The sequence below is a fragment of the Mustela putorius genome, unplaced genomic scaffold, assembly GCF_011764305.1.
Source record: "Mustela putorius furo isolate JIRA1106 unplaced genomic scaffold, ASM1176430v1.1 tig00000228_pilon_pilon_pilon, whole genome shotgun sequence".
NCBI lineage: Eukaryota > Metazoa > Chordata > Mammalia > Carnivora > Mustelidae > Mustela > Mustela putorius.
The window spans coordinates 30,923,538-30,938,508 of NW_025421322.1; positions in this window are offsets into that span (position 1 = coordinate 30,923,538).

A 14,971-nucleotide genomic window follows, 5' to 3' on the forward strand; every position below is an offset into this window, starting at 1 on the left:
TGTGAAAAGGGCGTAACCACTCGTGGCACTCCTGCAAGGATACACAAGTCAGGCATGTAAAGTTCCCCGTGCAAAGTAGGGGCTTGGTCATGTTGCTAGTTTCCCCCATCTCTCATGATTTTAGAGACTTCTTTGTTCTTTTAGTCCCAGGATCCGTCCACTTTTTCTCTTTAGTTGATTAAAAATCTAGGTGCTTTGGGGTAAGCTCCTGCTCTCTGCCATTTTTTATTTGGATTTGGTGCTGCCACCAGTCCCAGTGCTTTCCTTTTAGCCCAGATTCATCGCCTACCTGATTTCTGCCAGGATTTTTAAGATTGCAAGCTGGTGAAGATGTCCAGAGAGGGTCCACCAGCACTTTCCTCCTGCACATCTCTCAAAGTCATTTATAACTCCATGTGATTCATTCATCTTGTTCCTAAATGTAGCAAGCAAGCTCCTGGCCAAAGAAAAAGTCTTCCAAGAAGAACGTGGTCTTTTTATAATTCCTCATCTACTTATAGGAACCCACCTGCTGTGATGCTTGCCTTTGAATTTGAAAAGGCTGAGGAACCAGCCCTCTTGGCCTGAGGGGGTGGAGCGGATGGCTCAGGTCGGAGGACCTAGTGGTCCCAGATCTGCTGCAGAGGTCTGAGAGATTTAGCCTGGGAACCACCTCTCCTGGGTCACATTTTCCTCCCTCTTAAAATTGGTAGATCAAGCCAGAAAGTTTGACATTCCCAGCTCTGACATTCACTGAATGAGCAGTGGCCTTGCCTCTCCTGGGTTCCCTTCTGTGTCTGATATCATGATGTCCGTTATTTCTCCCAGATAGACGTTGCTCTTCCTGTCTTCCCTCCTGTCCTCAGAGGAATCCCTCTAATGCAGATGGGATGTCTCCTGCAACGATTGTTCCCTCAATACCCAAGCCTGGATGGACAGACCCATTCTGCGGCATCTTGCCGTGTTAGCATGGGAAATTTCAATTGAATTCATTTCTGTAATCATTGACTGAGTGCTGGTTCTGTGCCAGGTGCAAGGCTCTGTGGTGAGGCTGTGAAGAGTGTTCATTAGTAAGTAGAGACAGACAGGCAGTGCTAGCCACACTGTCTGATGACCGGCAGTCACAGGGCCCTGACTTGCCAACCCAAAGGTTTATCTAATCAGGACTCCTGGCCAGTGCACGTGGATTGGCTACCAGCTCTTTTCAAGGATGAGGAAAGTGTCGTGGTAAATGCTCTTAGTGAGGGAAGTGCAGGTGTCCTACTCATGTTCTGGGAGGAGCCACCGCGGAGAGTGTCTGGGCGAAAAAAGCCTGGGAATGGAGTCTTGAAAGATGAGGGAGAGATGGACAGTGGGAGTCCAGAGAGGAAAGGTCATGAGCAAAGACAAGAAAGGAAGAGGCCGTGTGGGGTGTGAAGGCACTGACGGTGCACGGAATTTAAGGACAGAGGCTGTGTGAGTTGAACCTGCGGAGAAGAGACAGGCCCCAGTTGGCCAGGTCCTTAAATTAGAGGGATATGAGATTAAGTCAGTATAGCACAGGGTGAGGAGATCTCAGGAGCAACATTGCTCCTAACTGGGTGGCTAGTTCTGCGATGTGAACTTAGGTAGTGAAAATTAAATTAGTAGACTTGAAGCGGACTTGGAAAAATGCCTGGAATGTATCAAGTTCCCAGTACATCCCGCTCTTACATTTCACTGATTCCAAGACGCACATTTTTCTTCTTCTTTAGCAAAACCTCTCTAAACATTGGATGTAACTTACGGTGAATGGTTTTATAAGAACTGCCATCCAGGCAGTGGACATCAAGGGGTTATCTTAGCCTCTGTGTATGTGAAGTTGGACATAGCCGTCCATGGTGTTCTGACTTCAGCTGCACTATGCGCGTTGTTGATGCGATGGGTGTTGAATTTAGTTACTATGTAAAATATACCTAGAAGAATACACCATGATTTGGTATTGGATTGAAAAGTCATTGTATCTGCAGGAAGGCATGGAAACAGAGTGGCAGGAGCTAGATTTTAAATTAGGGAAGCAGATATTCATTGGTGGAATAACAATTTGATATTTAATTGCAAAGCAAGAACCAGGCGCCTCTTATAGGGCCTAAGGAAGGAGACAATTGTTACTATGTTATGTTTTGTTACCACAACCTATGTAAAAGAATAGCCAGTCAAACACCTAGCATGGCAACGGAAATTTCCAAATTCCTCAAAACAGAGGAAAAACATTTCAAAGCAATGGGTTGCAGGTGTGATTATCTCATCCCATAGGACTCTGTGTCATAGTTTATGTGGCAGATAGTTTCTCTTTTCAGGGGTAAACAAGGAACGGCACAAGTTCTAGCTGATGAAAGATTGTATTAGATGAAATACAGTGTTCTTTGTTGTTATTATTAGGGTTATTTTCTGTAGTTGGTGAGAAGCCATGCAGGATAGGGATGATGTCAGATTCGTGTCTTAAGAAAAGGACTTACTCATCAGTTCCCGGTCTGTGATATGAAGGGACTGGATTAGGTTGTCTGAGACGCCATTCTCCTCTAAGAATCTCAGTGTCTGTTCAATCCCGATGCCAGGGGTTACGGTTGGAGCCTTCACCTTCCTGCTCCCACATAGCACTCATGAAGCTCCTGTGTTGGACAGGACCGTTTTGGATGTGATTGTCGGACACCTATTACTGTTAATGGGAAGGCACTGGTTCTCTTATCCACTGGAGGACACCGCCTTGGGGCAGAGAATTAGCAGATGGAGTGGTAGGCATTGATTTGCAGCTCCTTGAAAGCCAGTACAGACAGATATGGTCCCTTGGTGAAAGATGCTGGACATTTGCCTTAGTTGAAAGGGCCATTAGGAGATTAGTATCCTCCAATTAAAGCAGGGATTTGAGAATAAATGGCTTTCTTTAGGGAGTGGCCCAAAGAGGTTACATTAATTCCATCGACCCCAGGATTTTGAGTGAGCTGACGTCCATCTGGAGAGGAAGCTTCTTCATACCCAAGAGGTCAAGACATGGATTCCGGTCAGCGCGGATCCTGCCACATGCTACCTGACTGATCTTGGCCCAGTCTCCCAGCCCCTCTGAGAACCAGTTTCCTCATTTATTCAATGAGATCAATGACACCTGATGTACAAGGGCTGCTGTACAACAAATGTAGTTTACTCAGCAGATTGGCTGAGACATACTGGATAATCTATACATAATTCATTCCCTTCTGCTTCTCCATTTTCTGTCAAGTTTCATTTTCCTTTCTGTTCTTTTGCCTGGAATTATAATGGATGTAAAAGCAAAAGGGTCCAGGATGTATTAAGACTTGTGCACATCAATAATAAAAAACCCAAACATTGCAATGAAACATGGGCGAGAGTCTCAAACAGCTGAATGGACAATCAGTGTATGAAGTGACGCTGCATGTCAGTAATGATGAGATACTTCTGTGTTCCAGCAGAAGGGCTAAAATTAGAAAGAGTGTCAATATCAAGTGTTGGAGAGGAAGTGGAGTCAATAGAACTCTCCGACTTTGCTGGTGGGAGTTAAAGATGGTACAAATATTCCAGAAATTTTTTTTGGCAGCTTCTCATAGAGTTAAACATACATTTGCCATATGAGAGCAAATCCAACTCAAAAATTATGATCACATCTTCTTCTTTTATTGCACAATTGAAGATTCATAGCGTGTTGAACTGAAATATAGTTTATGGTTATTAAAACTGATCGTTACATGTTTCTGTTTTAAGAATCGTGTGTCCTGTGGAATAAATTCCCAAAAGTAGGCTTATATACAATGGACCTCAAAATCTGTGTCCTGCCTATGTCCCTTTCCCTATCTCCTTGGTCCTCTGTGCCTGATTCTTGAACTGTATGGAAATGCAGGTCTCTTTTCCCCCAAAGTTCTTTTTACTTAAGCATATCTTTGCACACTGGTCATCTGTCTGCAGTGTGCTGCTTGACTCCGCCATCTTGGCCCCAGGCTGGTAAATTCTTCATCATTCTTCAAGACCCATATTGAAAATCGGTGGAGCCTCCCTGGATTCTCTCAGGCAGAGGTGTCATGAACCTCTGTCGAGGCACCACACTACATCATCCGTTTAAATTTCTCCACCAGTTGACAGAGACCCTCCAAGTTGGGGGTGGCATCACTAGCATCTGTACAGCGTCTGCCTCATAATATAAATCCTATCATGGCGGTCCTCTGCATTAGCTTTTTCTGTGTCTTTCACAACAAAAGCCGACTCCATTCCGTGGTATATGTGACCCTCCATCCGACCCCATCTCATCCTACCTTCCTTTGCTCAGCGGGCCCCCTGAGCCTTCTTCCAGCTCCTTGTGTACCAAACGCTTCCACTCCTCCTGCTGCACATGCTTCTTACATCTGGTCTACTGTGTGCAGTTGGTAGGATGCTCTGGCAAACTCTCAGCAAATAAGCATTTCAAGCTTTGGGTCTCCGTCTATGTGTGTTCCCGTTATAGTGGCTTTCCTTGGTCACACAGTCTGAGGAGCTCCGTGACTCTTGCACGGTATCCCATGTTTTCATTTTGTAGCCCTCTGCTACAGTTCTTTTATAGGCTTTACTAGTTTACTGTCTCTTCTAACTTGTAAACTGTAAGTTCCGTGAAGGAAGTGCGTGCCTCTGCTTTGGTCCCAGCTGCAGACCAAAGAGAATACAGCAAGTGCCTGGTGCAAGTCAGGAATCCCCAAATAAAGACTGACCACATGCACTGTCCATGAGGTGAATTAGTGAATGATGAAATCGATGACTTTAATTTAAGAATGATAGTTTGATGGTATTATTTCAGCTGTTGATATTACAGGATCAGAATACTTTGTGCTCCAAGTATGATAACTTTATTATATGTTTACATTATAAAAACAATCCATGCTGTTTTGACAGGTCAAGTAAAACAAGAAAGACAATTTAAAGTTAATAATTTCCCTCTTTCCTTCCTACAGTCCCTTTCCTTCAGACTAACCATCAGTCACACTTTTTGTGTGTCCGTGGAGGGGTATTCTTCCAGATTTTTACATGCACACATGTGTTTCTTCTTTCATGTGTGTGTGCATGTATAAATTTACATATACTTATATATTCAGTTTTTCTTTTTTAAATAAAATATTGGATGATATTTTAACATTACTCTGTAACTTGCTTTTTTTCACTTGATAATTTTTATCCACTTAATAGCATCCCATGGGCAAGTCCTCCAGTTCAACACAGACACTTGCCTTTATTTTTAAGAGCTACATAATAGGGGCGCCTGGGTGGCTCATTTGATTAAACGTCTGCCTTCAGCTCAGGCCATGATCCTGGGGTCCTGGGATCAAGCCCCATGTCAGGCTCCCTGCTCAGCAGGGAGCCTTCTTTTCCCTCTCACTCTGCCTGCTGTTCTGCCTACTTGTGCTCTTGACCTCCCTCTGTCAAATAAATAAATTATATATATATATATATTACACACACACACATACACATATATATACACACATATATGTATATATATATACGTACACACATACACATAGCTACATAATATTTCATGGCATGAATCTTCAACCAATTCCCTGTAAATGAGTATTTAAGTTGTTCCCCGTGCTTTGCCATTACAAATAACCATACGGTATATATCCCTATGTAAATTTGTCCTCATACCCCAGATTCTCTCAAGATAATGCAAATGCTAGAGAGAAAGCACCAGCATTCTTTTATTTTTTAAAAGGTTTATTTATTTGTCTCACAGAGTGGAGGGAGGGGAAGAGGGAGAGGGAGAGCTCAAGTAGGCACAACTCCCCACTGAGCGTAGAGCCTGACGCAGGACTGGATCCCACTACCTGAGATCATGACCTGAGCTGAAACCAAGAGCTGGAGGTTGAACCAACTGCACCACCCAGGTGCCCTAGCATGTATATTCCTAAATAGATGTTACCAGACTGTTTTCTAGAAAGGAAATGTATACTTCGACAGCAACATAGAAGTGGGCTCATTTTCCTCTATACTAAACAAGATCAGATGTTCTCATTTTAAAAAATGGCTTCCAATCTTCTGTTACTTGCTGATGAGGCTTGAAGGGACATCATCATTTTTCTGGAGTCCTCAGCCTAGAAACTGGAAGACGAATTTCCTTGCCCGTCTGACTTTAGGGAGGGAAAAGAAGCCCAGAGAGAGTGGAGATGCCGGTTCCCTCTGTAGTATTGATTGCCCACTGAGTATTGACTCAGTACAATTTTCTGAGCATTATGTAGACTTTTCCCCTAAACAAGTGCAGTCTGGTCATGGGAGCATATGGACATTTGACAGGAAATGCTTACATGTGGATGTCCAGCTTAGCATGATGCTGTGTCAATGGAGACATGGTATCAAATTTTCAGTGACTTCTTCATTTAATAGCATTAAAGGGGGTGGGGGGACTAGTGAGTTGCATCTGAACTGGAGAAGAACAGATGTTAGGGAAGGAATGGAGTTCTAAAAATCAAAATTGATGGAGCAAAGGTTAAATTGCTCCTGTCAATGGGAATTTTCCTCCTAGGGGCTTTGAAGATACCCCAGGTGTTTTTCATGCCTCAATGACCAGCTATTTCTAGTTCCTTCCTTTTAAAATGGATCTTGCATGGACTGCTTCCCTAAACTGAAAATGATGAAGGTGGCACTTTTGCAAAGTGTCAGGGAATTTTGGAGAAGGCTATAGAGACACAAATTCTGAACTTTTGCTTTCTACAGATTTATAATTTAGAGTACAGCTAGCTAGCTCCCCCACAGAGGCCTTGTGAAGCAGTTGGCTGGTGTGAGCATGAGGGAGATGGGAACTTAAGATAGCTTAGAAAGGTATTTCTCATACTTAAATTTTTCCATGAGTGTCATGTAATTTTTACCTTACTTATTATTTTCCTCTAATCAATCATTTAAATCAATTCCTTATAAAACCTATCCTTTTCACAAGAATGATATATTTGAAATTCTGTCTTTGAAGTAATGCTTATAGATTTTCTGCCTCTCCCCTCCCCCCAAGTGCATAGATAAAATAGCTCTCACCTTGGAATTATATAGGAAACCAAACAAGCATTCAAGAGCAAAAGAAAACTAAAGATATTTTAGGCATACAAAAAATAAAAGAAGTTACGAATCATACATATTTGTGGAAAGAATACAAGATGGTACAAAAAGAAAAATGAACATGGAAGGAAGAAGTTTCAAGAAGAAACCATGAAGGAAGAAATTGGTGAAATATATAAGTGACTAACCATTTAGAGTAGAATCTACTCATATATATGCACACTTTTTTTGTATTGAAATAAAATGATGGAAGTAAAATTTTGGAAATGAGATGAGAATGGGGCAGGTTTTTTTTTTTCATTAAATTTTTTTTAATTCCAGTGTAATTAACATGCAGTGTTATATTAGTTTCCTGTGTACAATACAATGATTCAACACTTCCACATAACACCCAGTGCTCATCATGACAAGTCCCCTCCTTAAATCCCATCACTTATTTCTGACCCCCACTGTCCTTTTGGTAACCACAAGTTTCTTCTCTCTATTTAAGTCTGTTTTTTGTCTCTTTTTTCTTTGTTCACTTGTTTTGTTTCTTAAATTCCACATATAAGTGAAATCATATGGTATTTGTTTTTCTCCAACTGACTCATTTTGTTTAGCATACATAATACCCTCCAGACCCATCCGTATTGTTGCAAATGGCAGGATTTCAATCTTTTTAAAACATTTTTATTTATTTATTTGACAGAGACAGAGAGATCGAAAGTAGGTAGAGAGAGAGGGGGAAGCAGGCTCCCTGCTGAGCAGAGAGCCTGATGTGGGGCTTGATCCCAAGACCCTGAGATCATGACCTGAGCCGAAGGCAGAGGCTTAATCCATTGAGCCACCCACTTTCATTCTGTTTTTAATGGCTGAGTAATATTCCATGTATATGTATATATAACCAGGGAATGGGGCAATTCTAATGATTAAGCACATGCCAAGGTTTTGTCCTATTGGAAGTAGGAGTCAGATATTCAATAAATTTGGACTTTCAGAGAAATAGAAAATAATATTAAATAATTAGATCAAGATTAATAAATATGTTAATATTTAAGCATTACTAGAGATAAGAAGAAACACTGCATGTGACAGATTAATTTGAATAGTATGCTCAATATTTTGTAATGTATATATATAATTGTCACTTCACTATGTGGTACACCAGAAACCAATATAGTATTGTGTGTCAGTTACACTTTAACAAAAATAAATAAATAGTGTACTCAGTTCTTTGTTTTCCCTTTGCAAGTGATCTTGCTGGTCCTCCTGTCAAGAGGAGTCTCTATCTTTACTCCTTGAATCTGAGCTAGTTTGTGACTTTCTTTGACCCAGAGAATGTTCTGGAAATAATACTGGGCCAGGTTTGAGAATGGGTCTTTTTTTTTTTTTTTTTTGAGAGAACGAGAGAGAGAGAGTAAGTGTGTGTGCACAAGTGGAGTGGGGAGGGGCAAAGGGAAAGGGAGAGAGAGAGAATCCTAAGCAGGCTCCTTGCCTTGTGTGGATCCCAACAAGGGGCTCAATCTCACGACGCTCAGACTGACCTGAACCAAAACCAAGAGTTGGACACTTAACTGACTGAGCCACCTAGGCACCCATGAGCATAGGTCTTAAGAAGCCTTTGTGATTCCGGAACCCTGATGGTGCCATGTGAACAAGCCAGAGCTAACCTACTGGGTGATGAGAGACCCAGTTACATTTGCTGTCACTGCCGACAGCCATCTGATACAATGTGTGTGACTGAGGAGGCCAACCTAGAGCAGTCATCTCCCTATCAGCCCACCATCTGGCCATGAAGTGTGAGTATTCCCAGCTGAGGTTAGCAGAGCCTGACCCAAGTCAACTGCCTCGCTGACCCAGAGACTTGTGAGCAATAATGCATATTTACGCTTTTAAACTATTGAGTTTTTAACTAGCTTGTTAAATACCAAGGCTAATGGATATACTATATATAAACAGTAGAAATATTCACAAAAAAGATATAATAAACATGAATTTATGTTGACCTTGCAATGCAACTTGAAAACATGTAAAGTTAAGATCGATGCAGTTATAAGAAGAATTGATTTATCCTATGCTATTCAGAGGAGATTTTAATGTATTTATTTCAGAAAACTGTAGGTTACAGAGCTATCAACTCATTGACGAAAGAGAATTTTGAAAACTTGAAAATAAGCTTGAAATTATATGTATTCCTACATCTAATAATGGAGAACGTAGACTTTTTTTTTTCAAATACACACAGAACATTTAAAAATGCTGATCACATATTAAAACATTAAGAAAGGTTTTTTTTTTTTTTTTTGTTTTTCCCCACTGTTTGGCAATTGTGGCCATTGCCGCTATGAACATTGGGATACATATGTCCCATCTTTTCAATACCTCTGTATCTTTGGGGTAAATACCCAGTAGTGCAATTGCAGGGTCTTGTGGAGCATAAGGAATAACATGAAGGACATTAGCATGGCGCTGCTTCTCAAATGCCCCATATCTGAGAGATCATATGATAAATGTTTTTCTCTTATCGACTTATTTCGCTTAGCATACTATCACCTAGTTCCATTCATGTCATTGCAAATGGCAAGATTTTGTTTTTTGATGGCTGCATATTATTCCATTGTGTGTGTGTGTGTGTGTGTGTGTATCTCACATCTTCTTTATCCATTCATATGTTGATGGACATCTGGGCTCTTCCATAGTTTGGCTATTGTGGACATTGTGGCTATAAACATTCGGGTGCATGTGTTTCTTCAGATCACTATGTTTGTAGCATTAAGAAAGTTTTAACAAAATCCAAAAATGTCATAGAGACCATATTCCAGTCCAAAATGCAATTAAATTAGAAATTTATAAATAAAATATAATTTATAAAAATATACATGCAATTAAACTGAATTTAGCCTAAAAAACACTGATCATAAAATTGCCTTAAAATAAGCTACACAAGAATTATAAGAAGGTTTAGAATGAAATGTTAAGACTTTGCTACATATTAGTATGTGTGAGATGGAGTTAAATAGTACTTGAGAGTAAATTTATAGGTTTAATTGTGTTTATTTAAAAAGCCAGGGACAGGTGAAATATATCTTATTAAAGGAAAAAATAATCTAGAGAGAACATAAATCACAAACCACAAAGAATGAAGTCACAGTGAGAGTTAGAAGATAAACAAAAAGGCAGAATCATATGTGAGAAGTCTGCAGATATGAAAACTCTCATTACAGAGATAAGGGATGTCACCATGTTATACTAAAAAGCTTATTATTTGAGGGAAATGAAATAAATCTGAAATTTTATGCACCCAATAATGTGGCTTTAAAATTTATAAAGCAAATAATTGGGAAAAAATGTAAGAGTTAATCAACAAATCCCCCATTATCAATTATTTGCATTTTTTTCTGGAGGTCAAACCATGTAATAATGTGAGAAAACAGAAATGGTATCTAGGTTTTGGAGATAAAAATACACATTTATTTTATTTGCAATGATATAATCTCTTACAAAGAAAATGAAACCAAGTCTTCAAATTGTAAAAATAAATTAGTTTGAAACAACACAGAAACAATATAAATTAAGTTAAATTTCTAAAGTCAGTGGTGTTCCTACATGCTAGCAAAAAGCCAGTTAGAAATTGACTAGACAAGCAGAGAAAGTCAGTTATCATACGGTTTCACTTACTTGTGGAACATAAGGAATAGCATGGAGGACATTAGGAGAAGGAAGGGAAACATGAAGGGGGGAAATCAGAGAGGGAGATGAACCATGAGAGACTGTGGACCCTGAGAAACAAACTGAGGGTTTCAGAGGAGGTGGGGTGGGAGTATATGTTGGCCTGGTGATGGGTATTAAGGAGGGCACATATTGCATGGAGCACTGGGGTGTTATACACAAACAATGAATCTTGGAACACTACATCAAAAACTAATGATGTACTGTACGCTGATGAATATACCATAAACACACACACACACACACACACACACACAGGATACAGATACAGGGGAATACTACTCAGCCATCAAAAAGAATGAAATCTTGCCATTTGCAATAATGTGGATGGAACTGATGAGTATTATGCTAAGTGAAATAAGTCGGTCATAGAAAGACAAATACTGTATGATTTTACTCATGTGGAATTTAAGAAACAAAATAGAGGAACATAGGGGAAGGGAAGGAAAAATAACATGAGAAAAACAGAGGGAGACAAATCGCAAGAGACTCTTAACTATACGGAACAGACTGAGGGTTGCCAGAGGGGAAGTTAGCGGGGGAAGGAGTAATTGGGTGATGGGCATTAAGAAGAGCACTTGAACTAATGAGCACTGGGTATTGTATGAAGCTGATCAGTCATTAAATTCTACCTCTGTAACTAACAACAACAAAAAAGAAACTGACTAGAAAATAGAATATGAAATGGAGCATAGAAAAAAATCAGGTTTGTAATTATAGCATGAAGGTACTTGAATAAATTAATGAATGATATGAAAATCTTTCACAAAAATGTTATAAAATATTGTGGAAATATTATATTAATATATGTCTCTAAAGCAACTTTAATAAAAATCCCCAAGATAATTTTTATTTTTAGATTGAAATAAATATATTATAGCTCTTTGAGGAAGAAAAATATGGAATCAGAAATTGTACTCTTTCTTTGTGAAGAAAATCAGCTCTAGTTAAAGGAGAACTGTAAAAACAAACCTTTGGTCATGAAACTAGTTTATTGCATTCTGGACTGTTGAATGTTCTAGTCTCTGTTGTTTTTTAGTCCTAAACTAATAAACAAAAAAAAATTTTTTTGGGTAAAAGATACCTAATGAGATTGAAGCAAAGATCTCAAATAAGATTAAATGTGACTAAACTGTTATCTTTAATAAGTTAAGGATTTCTCTGGAAAATAAACACAGTACAGAGTGTCTAAAAATCTTGGCGACATAAGGAAAATAGTACATTTGCTATACTATTTTCAGATTGATAATTAGATTCATTGCTTTATATGTAGAGATATTAAATAGCTGGTATGAGCTGAAGGCTGATAACATATAAATTGAGCATACGATTGGAAGACTGTAATGAATATATTATTTAAAAATTAATTTTTGGGGGAACACCTGAATGGCTTGCTAGGTTAGATGTCTGATTCTTGATCTCAGCTCAGGTCTTAATCTCTGGAGCATGAGTTCAAGCTCTGTTTTGGGCTCCACACTGGGTATGGATTCTACTTAAAAAAAAAGAGAGAGAAATAAATAAACGTATTTCATGTTTCTTAATTTTTCAGGCAAGCTCTAAATGACATAGCAGGATGAAGAGACTAGAAATAGATTCACACACAAAATTGGGCACTTGGTATGTGACGGAGATGACAGTGAGAAGAGGACTATTTACTACGTGTTTAAAATGTAGAGTTGTTGGAATTAGCTTGTCAGAAGGAAAAAATGGATTCCTTCTCTGCACTATTTATAGAAAACAAATTCCAGAAGGTTTGAAACTCTCAATGTAGAAAAGTAAAGTTTTTATAACTTGAAAAGCAGACATAGGAGAATAAGTTTTAGATTCAGTGTGATATCTAGTAAGTGAGGGCTAGGCTCTATTGAGATTACAAATAAAATATCTGAGGATGGTGGTCTAAAGCAGGTGTTTCTTACTCATATGACAGTTCAGCTGGGTGTTCGTGAGAAGCCTTCCAGCGGGTGATCCAGGATATTTTTTACCTACTGGCTCCATCATACCCTAGGGCCTGGCATCCTCTCTGGCTTTTCTGTATCTACCTTACCGAGGAAGGAAGAACAAGCATGGGGAATTACACAGGAGGTTTTAGAGGCCAGGCCTGGCAGTGAGACACCACCCTTCTACCAACACCACACTATCTGGAAAAGAGAACGTGAGTTCTGGTCAATGGTTAGCCAGACTGTCCCAAGGGGAGAATATTTTCTTAAGTAAGATACAAAAATCTGGAATTATAAATGAAACCTTTGAGATGTTTGACTATGTCAAAAGTTAAAGTTCTTAATGGCAAAGGCAATGTATGCAAAATTAAAATTAAGCTAAGACTGGAAGGAGCAACATGTATTATAGCCTTGGTAGTCAGGGTAAGCACATACACCACATTCTTCTTTTTTGTTTTTGGATAAATTTTAAAAATTTGAGTATAGTTGACACACAATGTTACATTAATTTCAGGGGTACAACATAGTGATTCAACATCTTTATGTTATGTCATGCTCACAAGTGTAGCTGTCACCCGTCACCACACAATGCTATTACAGTATCATTGACTGTAGTCCCTGTGCTGGACGTCTTATGCCCAGGATTTATTCATTCCAAAACTGGAAACTTGTATCTTCTACTCCCCTTTGGCCATTTTGCCCATTCCCCACCTCCTGTCCTTCTGGCAACCATCCGTTTATTCTCTGTATTTATAGGTCTAATTCTGCTTTTTATTTGTTTATTTATTCATTTTTTAGATTCACACTTACTCATTTTTTAGATTTACCTTTGAGTGAAATCATATGGTATTTGTCTTTCTCTGACTTGTTTCACTTAGCCTAATACTCTCTAGGTCCCCCCATGTTTCATTCTTTTTTATGGGGGGCTGTATGTGTGTCTATACATGCATACACATATTCCACATATGCTTTATCCATATAAATGTGTGTGTAATACATGTATACATATATACACACCCCGTTTCTTTATACATTCATCTACTGATGGACACTTATGTTGCTGCCGTATCTTGGTTATTGTAAATAATGTTGCAGTAAACATAAGAATGCATGTATCTTTTTTTTTTTTAAAGATTTTATTTAACAGAGAGAGAGAGAGAGTGACAGAGATCACAAGTAGGCAGAGAGGCAGGCAAAGAGAAAGAGGGAAGCAGGCTCCCTGCTGAGCAGAGAGCCCAATGTGGGGCTCGATCCCAGGATCCTGAGATCATGACCTGAACCGAAGGCAGAGGCTTAACCCACTGAGCCACCCAGGTGCCCCATATGTATCTTTCTGAATTGGTGTTTCTGTTTTCTTTGGATAAATATCCAGTGCTGGAATTGTTGGATCATGTGATATGTCTATTTAAAAATTTTTAAAAATAATTTTTAAAATTTATTTGACAGAGAGAGAGAGAGAGTGCATGTGCACATGATCAGTGCAGAGGGAGAGGGAGAAGCAGGCTCCCCGCTGAGCAAGGAGCAAGGAGCCTGATGTGGGACTCGATCCCAGGATCCTGGGATCATGACCTGAGCCAAAGGCAGCCGATTAACTGACTGAGCCACCCAGGCATCCCTATTTTTAAATTTTTGAGGAAGCTCCCTACAGTGTACAGTGACTGTACAAATTTACATTCCCACAAACAGTGCATAAAAATTCCTTTTTCTCCACATTCTCACAAACACTTTTTACTTCTTATCTTTTTTATTTAGCCAATCTGACAGGGGTGAAGTGATGTTTCATTGTGGTTTTGATTTGCATTTCCCTGATGATTAATGATGTTGAGCATCTTTTCATGCATCTGTTTGCCATCTGGATGTCTGCTTTGGAAATATATCTCTCTAGATCCTCTGCTTACTTTTTAATGATATTGTTTGTTGTTTTGATGTCAAGTGGTATGAGTTCTTTATATATTTTGGGTATTATTATCAGATATATTTTTTGTGAATATATTCTGTTCAATAAGTTGTCTTTTTCTTTTGTTGCTATTTCTTTCACTGTGCAGAAGCTTTTTATTTTGATTAGGTTCCAATAGTTTACTTTTGTTGTTGTTTTCTTTACCTCAGGAGACATATCTAGAAAAATGCTGCTATAGCTGATGTCAGAGAAATCACTGCATGTGTTTTCTTCTAGGAATTTTGTGTTTGCAGGTCTCACATTTAGATCTTTAACCCTTCTTAAGTTTACATTTGTGTACACATACACACACATTCGTTGAGTCAACAATATATAGGCAACATAATAGAAACATGTACATAATTGAATC